This window comes from Balaenoptera acutorostrata, chromosome 10 (genome assembly GCF_949987535.1).
Source record: "Balaenoptera acutorostrata chromosome 10, mBalAcu1.1, whole genome shotgun sequence".
Lineage (NCBI taxonomy): Eukaryota > Metazoa > Chordata > Mammalia > Artiodactyla > Balaenopteridae > Balaenoptera > Balaenoptera acutorostrata.
In genome coordinates, this window is record NC_080073.1 from 22,563,199 (window position 1) to 22,578,604 (window position 15,406).

General features: G+C 37.0%; 1 protein-coding gene across 3 annotated transcripts in view; it reads right to left on the minus strand.

The window, feature by feature from the left end:
- TAFA1 (TAFA chemokine like family member 1) overlaps positions 1 to 15,406 on the minus strand; it is a 501,884-nt gene that overhangs the window by 370,941 nt on the left and 115,537 nt on the right. The window lies entirely within an intron of this gene.

Sequence of the window (15,406 nt, forward strand, 5' to 3'; positions counted from 1 at the left end):
GTTTTAATCCTCACAATAATTCAGTGACATAGGCACCATTATTATCATCCCCATTTTACAGATGAGGCAACTAAGGCACAGCAAAATTATAAGATATGCCCAGGGCGAAACAGCTAGTGAGATGCAGGGCAAAGATTCAAACCTACCCAGTCAGATTCCAGATTCTGTACTCACCACATCATTCTATCTGTCTAAGCCTAATGGAAAACCCAGGTATCGTTCCCATTCCAATCATCTGCATCCTTTTCCTATCTATTTCTAGTATGCAATCAAGAGTTTTCAGATACCACAAGAGCCTCAGTCAATGCTTGGTGGAGGCAGACTTAGTGTGCTTTTGTTCTAGAACTGAGAGGAAATACAGAGCTCACCAGTTGAGAACTCAACCCCAACATTTCACCCCTTATTCTTACCCTCATATCTATATTAACAGATGTTGCCACATAACAAAAGTTCTGCTCTCTTGGGTGGTGACACATCATAGCTGGGTAGTGACAGAGCAGGTTCCAGAACCCCTGTTCAATAAAAGGGCTAGGAGCTCAGGCTCTGGACTCACACTTCCTGGGTTCAAATCCTGATTTCACGTAAGTTCTCCAAAGCATTGGTTTCCTTACCTGCAACGTGGGCATTATAACGGTGCCTAATGTATGAGATAATATTTGTAAATTCTACAGCACAGTGTCTTTAAACATGGAAAGCATTGGCCATTACCATTATTTTCTCCACCGCCACATGTTCTTTGTGAAAGGAGCTCATGCTCGTAACTTAGAGGATCACGTTTCCATTTAAGAGTTCATGACGCTATGGACAGCCTTCCCTCACAAATGAGCATATACCCATAACTTCATACAGTCTCAGAGACATCACAACTCACTAAGCATCCTCATGGTCTACAAAGGGATATCTCTAGGTAGAACCTGTGAAGACATTTCCTCTATTAGCCAGTCCACAGGAAATCTTACCCAAGGAAGTGTTTCAGAAAATATAGGGTGGGGACTTCCCTGGTGGTGCAATGATTAAGAATCCGCCTGCCAATGCAGGGAACACGGGTTCGAGCCCTGGTCCGGGAAGATCCCACATGCCGCGGAGCAACTAAGCCCGTGCGCCACAACTACTGAGCCTGCGCTCTAGAGTCCGCGAGCCACAACTACTGAGCCCCCATGCCACAACTACTGAAGCCCACGTGCCTAGAGCCCGTGCCCCGCAACAAGAGAGGCCACTGCAACTACTGAAGCCCACGCACCACAATGAAGAGTAGGCCCTGCTCGCCGCAACTAGAGAAAGCCTGCATGCAGCAACGAAGACCCAATGCAGCCAAAAATTAATTAATTAATTAATTTTAAAAAAAGAAAAAGAAAATATAGGGCGACCGGAGGCTGCAACTGCTAAGAGCAGTGGGAACAGAAAGGAAAAATAAAGAAGAAGCTTTTCTCATTTTTTAGCCCCTACTAATTATAAAACCCTTATTACCAGTGAGTGGTGAAGCTTACAGCCAGCACAATTAAAATTTTAATTAATTAAGCCGAAGGCAACATTAACGTATTAAAAAAAAACCATTTATACATAGTGATTAACATAGGTCAGCAAATATTACAAGGGTTCAACACTACAAGGACTCTGGATCCTCATACTTGACTTGTGCAATAGTTTGACTTAAGGAAATTATGACAAAACCCAAGAGAGCTCAAGGACAGATTCCTAAAGTTTCTAGTGAATCAAACACATTTTTCATTTAAAAAATGTTGTCCTTAATCAGAATACAAAAGCAGTGTAAATATTCTTATAGCACAGCTGGTTAAGAAAGCAAAGGTGGCCCGGAGCAGCAGTACAATCACTCTTTATTATCAAGTCTACAACCAAATTTCAGGTGAACAACTATATGGATTTAGAAATATTTCCAGTGGACACACCATTAGACTAGTTGGTTATTAAACCAACTCCAGACCAAGCCATTGTATTAACTGGGAAGAGATGAACTCCTGCTGAATGAAATCAGTTCAATCAACGGTCTGTTCTTGATGACAGATGATAGGTCTATCATCAAGAACAGACCATCTGCCATTTCAGACAAGTAGAGACATCTTACCAGACCTGGAGGTCACTGCAAACATGACTACCCACCATACTGTCTTGGGCATACAATACAGAAAGTTCTGAATCATCTCAGGCAGGACCCCTGTAGGCCTGGGCAAGGTGTGCAAGAGGAAATGACTGTTTTTCAGTCTCCCCATCGTTCTCTTCAGTGTCCTTCATCCACCTCTTCCTATTAGGCAACATCCCTCTCAGGTTCTCTGGGAAATATTCAAACTACATGGAGCCTTTGGCAAACCTTTAAACAGTATCCTAAAGGCAGCAGTCCACTCTTTCTATGCTTCTTGGCAACCCTGATCCTCAGTGAATACCTCTAACCATCTTAACTTTTCTGCACTCAAAACACATCTTAGCATCTACACAGGCGAACCCTAAAATGAGTTTGAAGGAGTGTTGACAAGGGAGAAAAATAACACACTTTCCTATAGCAAGAGGAAACTCTTGTGCAAGAGCTGTCTGGGGTAGGGAGGGGAGGAAGGAAGGGGGTAAGAAAGGAATAAATCTACAGAAATATCTTTGAAAGAAAAGGTTCTAAACCTTGTTATTTTCTTTACTGCTATTTCCAGTGGGTCAGTCCCCACTATCCAATGAGCCATAAAATTTCAGTGAGACACACACACACGCACACACACATGCACACACACATTAATGCTATGAAGCAAATTATGGTGAATAAAAGCTACTGAAGTCTTAATATAAGAATAAATAAATTTCTCAGGCTTCCCTGGTGGTGCAGTGGTTAAGAGTCCACCTGCCAATGCAGGGGACACGGGTTCGAACCCTGGTCGGGGAAGATCCCACATGCCATGAAGCAACTAAGCCTGTGTGCCACAACTACTGAGCCTGCGCTCTAGAGCCCACGAGCCACAACTACAGAGCCCTCGTGCCACAACTACTGAAGTCCTAGAGCCCGTGCTCTGCAACAAGAGAAGCCACCGCACCTAGAGCCTAGAGCCCGTGCTCCGCAACAAGAGAAGCCACCGCAATGAGGAGCCGCACACCACAACAAAGAGTAGTCCCTGCTCGCTGCAACTAGCGAAAGCCTATGCGCAGCAACAAAGACCCAACACAGCCAAAAATAAAAATAAAATAAATTAAAAAAAAAAGAAGAATAAATAAATGTCTCATTTATTTCATGTTCTGCTTATGGAATTTTAAGCAACTTGCTTTTTTCCAGGCTTTGCATTTTATGATAGACACATAAACTACGCCAATGGCAAACTACTAGGTTAATCTTGACATTGGTTTTCATTAAAACATGGTCCTAACTTCACATTTAACTCATTTTCTCTCCTCACACAGCAGTAAGTGTTCCTGCCATGTGGATTGCTTATGTTTAGCTCCATATAATCTGCTCATTCTATTATCTTCATCTCATTTACGATTCTTTTCCAATCTGTGCTTCTCCTGGGATTTATGTGATTATTTAATCCTTTCTAATTTACACTGCATAGAAGACAAAACTCCCTCTGGGCCAGTGCATCGATAAATAGGATGAAATCTATACATGACAAGGATAACTCCTCCCAGTATTGGTGTCATTGCCATGGAGGAGATGAAAAACTGGCTGTATACTTCAATGGGAAATCCTCAAAATCATTAGGAGAGTTAAGTTATACAGAGAGCCTCAGAAATAAATAATATAAAGAAGAGTTGTATCAAAGTCCCAGACACAGTAGGAGCATCATTAAAATTCAACTCTGGAGTTAGATGAAATGACTTGAACTCCAGACCCATGACTTATTAGCAGACCTCAGCTTTCTTCTTTATAAAACGGAGATAAAAAGAACACCTACTTCATGAGATAGATGTGAATATAAATGGACTATACACCTAAGGGCGTAGCAGAATGCTTGGCACATGAGTACTCTAGAAACATTAGCTGGTATTATTATAGATACAAAGGACCAACATATAAACCTCCTACAATTAACCTTCTCTCTATGCTTCCAAATGATGATTCCCTGCAAAATTCAGGCTCATATCAAGAATCATACTTAAGCTTCTCAAGTGAAGGACATTCCCATTTTAAATTCACTGTCATTTGTTGTTAGAAATCACATTATATGCTCTATTTTAATTGATCTAGATGACAGAGGTACGACATTGAACAAAATAGTAAATTATGTCCATTTGTGATAATATTTTTATATTCAACCATGAACACTGCCTCATTTTGAGAGAAATGGAAAACATACAATTATTGAATTAGGGGCACCACGGAGAACTTTGTATCACAGCTGGTTCATTCGCACTCCAAACACATACTGTTCTTATTCAATTGCAGCTCGTACATTCAGTTCAAGAGTGTTCTTCAAAAACCTTGTTAGAGAACTTCAGATTTCTTGGAACACCAAAAATAAGCTTGCATACGTGAAAGATCCACTGACACAGAATAATGAGTTCTGCTACGGTTTTTAAAAACAGAGGGAAATATTCATATTTCTTCTCCATCATTTAATAATTATAGAGCCAGAATGTCCTGAGTTCACTCATATGAGGCCCCAGTTTTAGTGAGGGCTATCTATCTATCTATCTATATATACATTCATGTACACTTGAAAATTGTAAATCAAATCATATCCTGTGAATAATTAGGATGAATGTATTATAAAAAGCATTTTTAGCCTACACTGAAACATTATTAGCACAGGAACTAAAATATACTTCTCTTTATTAAGAATTGGAGAAATTTACACCCTGGCTTGTTATTCCAATACTGCTGACTCAGTAATGGAGATTAACTGAGACAAAACAAAAAGTTACTGGAAGAAAGAAGAGACTATTCACTCCATGCACGATTTGAATTGCAATTTAGCTCTCAATACAAGCTACATATAAAGTTCTTAAATGGTCTTTAAGTAGCTTTTCAGGCATTTGTCAGTAAAAAAATGGAGCCAGATCCTCACATTTCCAAAGGTGACAGGTCCTTGGGAAAAGTGTATTAACCATTTTAGTACTTCATACAGTCCTTTTCATTTTCTTACGAGAACTATGTCCCCTGTAAGTATCTATTACCATAGATTCTAGAATAACAATCCCCAAAGACTCATGGAAAAACAAGCTTCCTCCATGAATTCTCATAAAAGAGCAGATCCATATCTGTGGCATAGAAACACGAAGATGGACAGTGGTGTCTTCAAATGGCCCTTTACCCCAAGGTTATCAACGAGCCATATCATCTCTGTAACCCTCACTAGTGTAAACAGATCTAGATGCAAATGCTAAGGCTTGGAGGCTTACTATAAAAATTGACTGGCAAAATATTGAAGGCAAAAAGGGCTACATGAGTATTCTTCACCCACTCCCTGGTATTTAAGATTTCACAGTTCTCTTAAAGGAAGAATGGATTGAAAACTCCTACCAGACATTTGTATATGGACCTCATTTTTCCCCCTTTTTAACCTAAATCAGTAGTCCTATAAACCTAAATTTTCCTTATAGGCTTGCAAGAAACGATGCACATTAAACTGTATGGGTGACCCCAAATAGTCAAAATAATATGAAAGAGAAAAACAAAGGTGGAGGTCTCACACTTCCTGATTTCAAAACTTATTACAAAGCTACAGTAATCAAAACAGTGTGATACTGGCATAAAAACAGACATACAGACCAATAGAACAGAACAGAAAACCCAGAGATAAACTCTTGCATATATGGTCAAATAATTTTTGGCTAGGGTGCCAAGATTATTCAATGCAAAAAGGACAGTCTTTTCAACAAATACTTTTGGGAAAACTGGATATTGGCATTCCAAAGAATAAAGTTTGATCCTTACCTTATACCATATACAAAAATTAACTCAAAATGGATCAGACTTAAAAATATGAGCTAAAAAAAAAATAAAGCTCTTAGAAGAAAACATAGGGGAAAGTCTTCTTGACATTGGATTTGGCAATGATTTTCTGGATATGACACCAAAAGCACAAGAAATAAAAATAAAAATAGATAAATAGGACTGCATGAAAATTATGAATTGTACATCAAAGACACACTTCACAGAGTGAAAAGGCAACCAGTGGAATGGGAGAAAATATTTACAGGTCACAAATCACAAAAATATTTACAAACCCCCGATAAGGGGTTAATATGCAGAATATATAAAGAGCCCCCACCTTTATAACACCACTGTAAAGCAATTATACTCTAATAAAGATGTTAAAAGAAAAAAAGAACCCCTATCACTCAATAACAACAACAACAAAACAACTCAATTTAAAAATGGGCAAAGGTCTTGATTAGATATTTTCTAAAAAGTTGTACAAATGGTCAACATGCACTTGAAAAGATGCTCAACGTTATTAATTATTAGGGAAATGCAAACCAAAACCACAAAGAGATACCACTTCACATCCATTAAGACAGCTACTATTTTTTTTAAAAAGACAGAAAATAGCAAGTATTAGTGATAGAATCTGGAACACTTGTGTACTGTTGGTGGGAAGGCAAAATGGTGCATCCATTACGGAAAACGGTATGGAAGTTCTTCAGAAAATTAAAAATAGAATACCATATGATCTGGCAATTACACATCTGAGTATATGCCCAAAAGAACTGAAAGCAGAGTCTCAAAGAGATATTTGTACACCCATGTGCATAGTAGCATTATTCGCATTATCAAAAAGGTGGAAGCAACACAAGTGTCCGTTGAAGGATGAATAGAAAAATAAAGTGTGGTACATACACAATGGAATATTATTCAGCTTAGAAAGGAAGGAAATTCTGACACATGCTAAAACATGAATGAACCTTGAGGACATGGTGCTAAGAGAAATACGTCAGTAACAAAAGGACAAAGATAGCGTGATTCCTCTTATACGGGGAATCAAATTCATAAAGAAAGAAAGTAGAATGGTGATTGCAAGAGGCTAGGTAGAGAGGGAAATGTAGCATTGTCACTAATGGCATGGAGTTTCAGCTTTGAAAGATGAAAAAGTTCTGGAGATTGGTTGCACAACAATGTGAATATACTTAACACTGCTGAATTGCACACTTCAAAACTGTTTGATGGTAAATTTTACGTGATGTGTATTTTACCACAATTTAAAAAAAAATTACATGGGTCACTTAAGGAAAAATCAAAGGTAATTTTGACTATACAAAATTTTCTATTATGCAGTAATGAAAACCTCTAAAACCTAACTCTTACATTAAATTGTGATTCTACTATATTTTCTGGCTATTATCAAGTTTCCTACTTATAAATCAATAAAGTTATAAGGAACTATAAATATCAACTAACCTAGATTTTTTTTTTAGTTACTAAGGAGGAAACCAAGGAACATTCAATTGGGGAAATGATCTACTGCCCAAGTTTATAAACAGCTAATGGAATTACAAACCTAGAAATCAGTCCACATGGTACTTTCTGTTAACTATCTGTTAAAAGATAATATGCTTCATCCCTGGATGCTGATGAACTATCATTAAATCCTACTGGGGATTATAACAAGTGATTCTTGCCACTGTAACACACCACATTCCATTCTTACTTACTTGGCTTTCCGTTTAACTCGTAATCTGATACACTATTGCCACTCTTCTGAGAATGAAAGAGAGCTGGAATAAACCTCATAGTGTGTGATTAATGTACTCCTGAGAAGTTGTGCTTAAACTGATTCACATACTTCCATACTTCACTGTACTTTAGCATAACCAAAACTCCACGTTGGCTCCAAGGGAAAACAAAGGGCACTTAATAACGTGATGAGGGGAGTAAGTTTCCAAAGAGAGACCACAGTATAATAAAACAGTTCACTAAGGGTAACAAGCAAAAATAAACTTATTTGGGCAATAGAGAGTTGCTTAGTGACACTAATAAATGATTATTTCATTTATTCAATATTCAACAACTATGGAGATCTAGATCAGGGATCAACACGCTGTTTCTGTAAAGGAGCAGATAGTAAATATTTCAGGTTTTGCAGACCAGGTGGTCTCTGTCTCCTAACTACTCAACTCTCCCACTGCATGAAAGCAGCTATAGATAATACTTAAATCAATGGGCAATGCTGTGTTCCAATACAACTTTATTTATAAGAATAGGCAGGTGGGTGGAATTTGGCCCGTAGGCCATAGGTGCCACTTTCTGTTCTACATATTAAAAAATAGTGGTAAACCAGGCCCAGAGGACTTGTATTCATGAAGCTTATATTCCAACAGAGAGGCAAGGGGAAAGCCAAAAGAGAGAGAGAGAGAGAGAAAGCAGGAATATAGAAAAGGAGAGAAAGAAAGAAAAAGAAAGGAAGGAAGGAAGGAAGGAAGGAAGAAAGGAAGAAAAAGAAAGAAAGAAAGAAAGGGAGAGAGAGAGAGAAAGAAAGAAAGAAAGAAAGGGAAAGAAAGGGAGAGAGAGAGGGAGGAGGGAGGGAGGGAGAGAGGGAGGAAGGAAAGAAGGAGGGAAGGAAGGAAGAAAGAGGGAAGGAGGGAGGGAAGAGACAGAGAGAAATAAAGAAACAAAGATGTTTCAAATAATATTAAATGATATGGAGTTATCTCCTTTTAAAAAGAGATTGCTTCAAAATCTTCCAAACTAATGGTTTTCGACCTGGCAATTCAACAGATTGTCAAAAATCCACATTACAGAACTTCAGCTGAGAAAAATTTTCATTCAGTGGGTGGAGGGTAGAGCCTGGGGAGCATTACTTTTTAAAAAGTTCTGCAGGTGAGAAAGCTGGTCAAACAACCTTTGTTTCTATAGGTATGGTTGAGAATAATTAAATTATTAATGTTAATTTCACTGATGGAGAAAGGAGAAATAGAAAAATTGAATCAATGAACTACTAATGAATTAGCTTCCTCAACACACAAAGGACAACACATGTGCACTATAAATAGCATGGCCGATAGGAATATTTACACGTCACTCACATAAGAAAACTACATTTGCATTACATGTATGATATAAATTCCATGTTAGTATTTAAGAATTTCTCAGACTGAGATATTTTTATTAGAGGATAACTTTACATATGAGTACTATAGAGTAATTCCTTCCCCAATTTTATTTTTACCAGGAATGTTTTATGGTAACAATAGGACATGTGTTACACAAGTATTACAAACAATTCTAAATCATCTTAGATATACTGAGCAGGCTTTGAACTATGCAATAAACAATGTTCTTGTCACAAAAATATGAGATAGAGGAGCAGTACGTGGGGAATGAACTGATAAGATATAGGCACCTTCTGATTCGCATCCCGCCATGATTTCTGCTGACAAGTCTGAGGCTGAGAGGCAGGGAGGAAAACACCTGTAGCATGACTCAAGCCGTCCAGGAAGCATGGAGCAAAGCGCTCTAAGAGCACCTTTGCTAATGTAGGTTGTTGTTCAGATCACATTAAAACCTCAACCTGGTCCATCAGATGTCATTTCTCACGAATTCTGGGGCTCACTATTTGGATTGTGTGTCAAAATACGACACCCTACATACACCAAAATCCATGGATGCTGAAGTTCCTTACATAAAAGCACGCAAAACTGTCCACCTTCTCTATTCGCAGGTTCCACATCCACGGGTAAATGAAATCCTTGAATATGGATGTACTAGCATTCACTTTAGCACCTAACATCCCAAAATGCTAAAGGAGGACTTAAATCCATCTGGTCAACCAAATTTTTGCTTCATAGACAAAGTAGTCGTGGTAACAGCAGGGGGAGCAGTAACAGGGTGGTTGGGTTTCAGCAACAGATTCACACCTGACACTCTTGAACTCCCATGATGCTTCTCTGTCTCTAACATTTCAATTGTGAAATAGAACATGTTCACAGAAAGTGCCTAAAACATTACTGTATTGATTAATAAATTACCACATAGTATGGCTTCATGTAACTGTCACTCAAGCTAAGAAATAAAACTTTGCCAGCATCCTAGAAGGCTCCTGGGTGCCCCTTCCCAATTACAGGTCCCTCCCTCCCTGAAAAATGTAACCACTGTTCTGACTTTTATACTTACCATTTCTTTGCTTTTCTTTATACTTTGGTCACCTATGAACTTTAAATTACACTAGTTTAGTTTTGCCTATTTTTGAGCTTTATATAATTAGAAGAATATAATATACATTCTTCCAATTATATAATATAGAGTATATATCTGACTTCTGTTACCCAATTCATCAAGTTGCTGTTTTAACTGTAGTTTCTTTTTCCGAACTGTAGTTTTTCATAATTATATAGTATTCCACTGTAAGAATGTATCAGTACATTTTTACAAATTGATGGATATTTGGGTTGTTATCAATTTAAGACTAATATACATTATGCTGAATTGAACATTCTTGTATATGTCTTAGTATACAAATGCACATTTTTCTTTTAAATGTGTATCTAGAAATGAAATTGCTGATCAACAAGGTATTTGTATTTTCAATTGTGTTAGTTAATGCCAATGTGTTTGTCAAAGTGTATTGTGTCACTTTACATTACAACCAGTGCCATGTGAAAACTGAAGTTGCTCCATATCTTTATCAGCACTGGCATTGTTAATCTTTCATTTTAGCCATCCTGATAGGACTCTCATTGTGGTCTTGTATTTCCCTAATGAGTAATGAGATTGAGCATCTTCTTACACTCAATTCGTCATATGCTTATTGGTCATTCGTATATGCTCTGGTGTGCAGGACCCGTTTAACTCTATTGACTTATTTTCGGTTAACTGTCGCTGACTGACCAACTCTTCCACAACTTAGTGACTTAAAACAAACTCAAAGGATACATTTTCAGCACTTAACCACTAAGTATAATATCTACTTGTGTTTTCTGTGAATAGAATGCATTAGATTAAATTCTCTTTTACTTCCTAAGAATTTTTAAAACTATAACATTTAATTTTGTTTAGTTTCCTTGATGCCTGGATTTTTCCATCAAGTAATTCAACCAAACATTTAGGAAAGAAGTAATAATAATCTTAAATTCTTCCACAAAATATAAAAGGTTGCAACAATACCCAGTTCCCAAAGGAGACCTGTTAAACCAGCCAAAGCCCCCAGAAAGGGAATTACAGAAAAGGTAAATTATAGGGCAGTCTTATTCATAATATAGATGCAGAAATCCTAAACAAACATTAACAAACTGATTCCAGCCATATATCATGCCATGTAGGGTTTATTCAGAAATTCAAAGTTGCTTAAGTTGATTGATTTTAAGTGCAATATACCAAATTAACAGAATAAAAGAGGGAAGTCATTTCAATTAATTCAGAAAAAGTGACAAAATTAAATGTTATTTCATAGTTTCAAAGATTCTTAGGAAACAACAGAAAGAGAATTTCTTTAATCTCATATATTATATTCAACTAAAACACAAGTAGATCATTTACTTACTTAATGGTGAAATGCTTAAAATTTCTCCTATAAGTTTGCTACCTTTTTGTCCTCAATTTCTAAGTTAATTAAACTCCAGTCAGAGGACATATACCCTCTATGTTATTTTTTTGAAATTTGTTTTAACTTGCATATTCTAAAATAATGAAAATGTTATAACTGCACTATATGTGCCTGGGGAAAAAAAAGGTGTTTCCTGCAGTTATCGGGCATAGTGTTAAATATATCCACTGAGTTTTTCAAATCTTCTTTACCCTTACTGATATGTGGTCTGCTTATTATATTAGTTGCTGAACAAGAGGTGTTAAAATTTTCCACTGTTCACCAGAACCCACTGATTAATCATATGCCTCATGAAGAGTTGCAGTAAAAGGTATATTGCACCATCCCAGAAGAAATCTACTCTAAAATAAATTGAACTTGAGTCAAATCAAGTCTCCAGAACTACCTACCTATTTACTGGGAAATGAAAGGTAGAAAAACAAGGGTAAACAACATTATGAAGAAGCAATTAGTCAGATACAGAATATGGGCGTTCCACAGGATGAAGGAGGCTGTTTGTTCACCAGAAAAATAGCATGGAAAAAAACCAAAAAGGACAAGGATTGTTAAAGAATATACTTGAGACAAGTTTTTTAATTACACACTATGATTGTGTGATTATTTCTGCTCATAACTGTAATCACTTTTCTTTATGTATTTTCAGCCATCTTCCTAAATGCACACAAATTTAGAATTGTTATATCTTCCTGGTGAATTGAGTGTTTTATTTTAATACCGTTCCCCTTTTGCCTCTGGTAATGTTGTTTTATAGTTGGTTTTATATTTATGTATTACTATAGCTATACCAGCTCTACTTAGTGTTTTATGGAGTATATTTTCCTATTGTTTCAGTAAAATAGCCATCTGAAAAATGACTGGCTTTTAATTGGAGCACTCAATGCAATTACTGATATATTTGTGCTTAAATAATCTACTGTCTTGTTAGTGCTTTAAATTTGTCCTGCCCTATGTTTCTTCTTTCTCTTTCCTTCTCTCTCCCTCTCCCTTTTTATGTTTATTTTACTATTCTTTTTAAACATTATACTTTTTGCAATTATTTTAAGGGTTACCCCAGAGATTAAAACATGTATTTTAGCATATTTTAATCTAATGTTAATTGGTATTTTAATTTACACCGTCTTCCCAAGGAATTCAAGAATTTTAGAATACATTAGCCCAATTGACCCTCACATGACCTATATGCTATAATTACTATATATTTTAACTCTATATATACAGTTTATATTCATAATCTATTTACCACTTCACTCGTTCTTTATTCCTTCTTAATTCTCCAACATTCTCTCCGGGAACAGTTTTCTTCCATCTGTAGAATTTCCTTTCGTTTTTAGTTTGGGTATTATTGAAAAATCACTCACTCTTATCTATTAATATCTTTATTTTAGCTTTCCTTTTGAAGGATACTTTTATTGACCATAGAATTCATGATTGGCAGCTTTTTTTTTTTCTTTTGGTACATTGAGGATATTATTTCATTGTTCTCTGGCTTCCATTAATTCTGTTAAGAAGTCTGCTAGCAGATCTTTCCTGCCCAAAATGTGGCCCAGGAAACCCAGCATATTATATCTTCTTATGTGCCTGGTTATCTTTGATTGTGTTAGGGAAATTTTATTTAAAATGTCATTTGTAGAAATAATTTGAGCTTTAGAAATATCCTATATTTCTCCAGGAAAAGAATCTCCTTTTTTTCAGCCTGGCATCTGGACCCTAGCAATTTAGGATTGCATTAATTCTAGTGTTAGGGACTGAGATTTTGGGGGTGACTCAAACAACTCATACTATGATACAGTCTATGTGACATCTGGTTTACCTGTGGCTCATCTTCACTCCCAGGATGCCACCCTTCAGCAGCCCAGTCCAAAGAATAAAGTGTTTCTAATCGAATCCAACCCTGGTGGGTTCCAGACTCCAACTTTTTCCATCTCCCCAGTGCTATAGACTGTTTGAAGTACTTCTGCATCAGAGAACCTCCTCTTCTAGATGGAAGATGGTGACAATTTATCTCTTTCCATCACATTCACAATGAGTTCATCAGTAGGTCTTATGTTCTGCCTCCACAATGTATCCTTTACCTTTGTCTGCTCTCGATCTGCAATGCCCCCATCACCTCTTCCCTGCGTGACCTCAATATCATCCTACCTTGTTTCCTTGTTTCCACTCTTGCCTTCCGTGGTCCATTCACCAAACATTTACAATCAGCCACACAATCACATAAACCAGATTATAAGGCTCCCAGTTTACACATCTCTAAGAGCCTCCCACTGAACTTGGAGTGCCCTGTTTTTCTAACATGCAAACTTTTTACCCTGACCTTCAAGCCATTCTGTGGTCTGGACCCTACCTTTCTCTCTAGACATACTAGAATATTATTTGTTTACGAATAACCCAACTTAGTTCCTGCCTTAGTTGCTGTGTACTCACAGTTTCCTTTATCTGAAAAAACAGCTTCCTCAGTACATCTCATGGCTGGCTCCTCTTGGTCACTCAAGTTCTCCCTGAGTGTTACCTCTTACAGGAGTCCCTCACTCATCATCCCATATAAAGTCCTCCTCTCTCAGCAGCTCTTGTGCATTGCTTCATTTAATTTTTTTTTTTTTAAATTTTATTTATTTATTTATTTATTTATTTATGGCTGTGTTGGGTCTTCGTTTCTGTGCGAGGGCTTTCTCTAGTTGCGGCAAGTGGAGGCCACTCTTCATCGCGGTGCGCGGGCCTCTCATTATCGTGGCCCCTCTTGCTGCGGAGCACAGGCTCCAGACGCGCAGGCTCAGTAATTGTGGCTCACGGGCCCAGTTGCTCCGCGGCATGTGGGATCTTCCCAGACCAGGGCTCGAACCCGTGTCCCCTGCATTGGCAGGCAGATTCTCAACCACTGCGCCACCAGGGAAGCCCTTCATTTAATTTTGTTCATAGAATTTACCGCTCTCTGAAATTATGCTTTTTATTCCATGAAACAAACCTCAGTCAAAGATAATGTGAAAAGACCTTTTTTGTCTATAGAGGAGACACTGTTGAAAATGTCATAATTGTTTATAAAGCTAAGCCAACAAAAAGAAAGGAAAGCATGTGACAGAATGCTGGCACATAGAAGATATTCTAAATATATTTGCTGAAACTCAGAATACAGAGCTCTGTATATCACACATAAATCATTAATCCAGTCATGGTCTTATGACTTCATCCTTCCCTTTTATCCTTCATTCCAAATCTCTCATTTGATACCACCCAATTTCCTTCCCAAGAAAACAGAATTTTTCAACCAAAGAAAAAAAATCTTCTACTAGTAATACATCCAAAGAAACAGTCATATTAGTAAGCAAATAATTGGTACAAAATGTACACTGTGATAGGGAAAAAAATGGAAAAAACTAAATATTCTCTGAGAGGTTCAGCTAAGTATATTACAATGTATCTTACAGCTTAATTATATGCTGCCTTGAGGAAGACCTGTAGGTATTTTCATAGAAGAAGTTAATAAGCTTTTCACTGAAAAAAAAATTGTAGATGTATAAAATGATAAAGCCTTTATTTTTAAAATAGATCTCTTTATATAAGTATATATGTGTAACTTGTGTTACTGAGTGAAACTGGCATTGGGCAAAAATTATTATTGTCTATTTCTATATCTCTGTTTTAATATTTTATTCTATATGTTTTTTATAATAACAAAAGACCAAAAAAAGCTACTCAGAAATTTAAAATATCATATCCTATTTAATTTTGAACATCTCATTTAGTTGTATTTTTACATCTTCATCTAATCAGGAATGACACTACTCTCAAGGTGTTAAAAATTACTAATGCACTTGTAAGGCTTTATGCTGTCTAGATTAATTTGTTCTTCCCACTTCATGTCTAGTCTGGCAAGCTCTTCCAGGAAACTCACCACTCACCAACCAAAGCTGTGATATCCCAAGCACAAATAGGTAGGCATG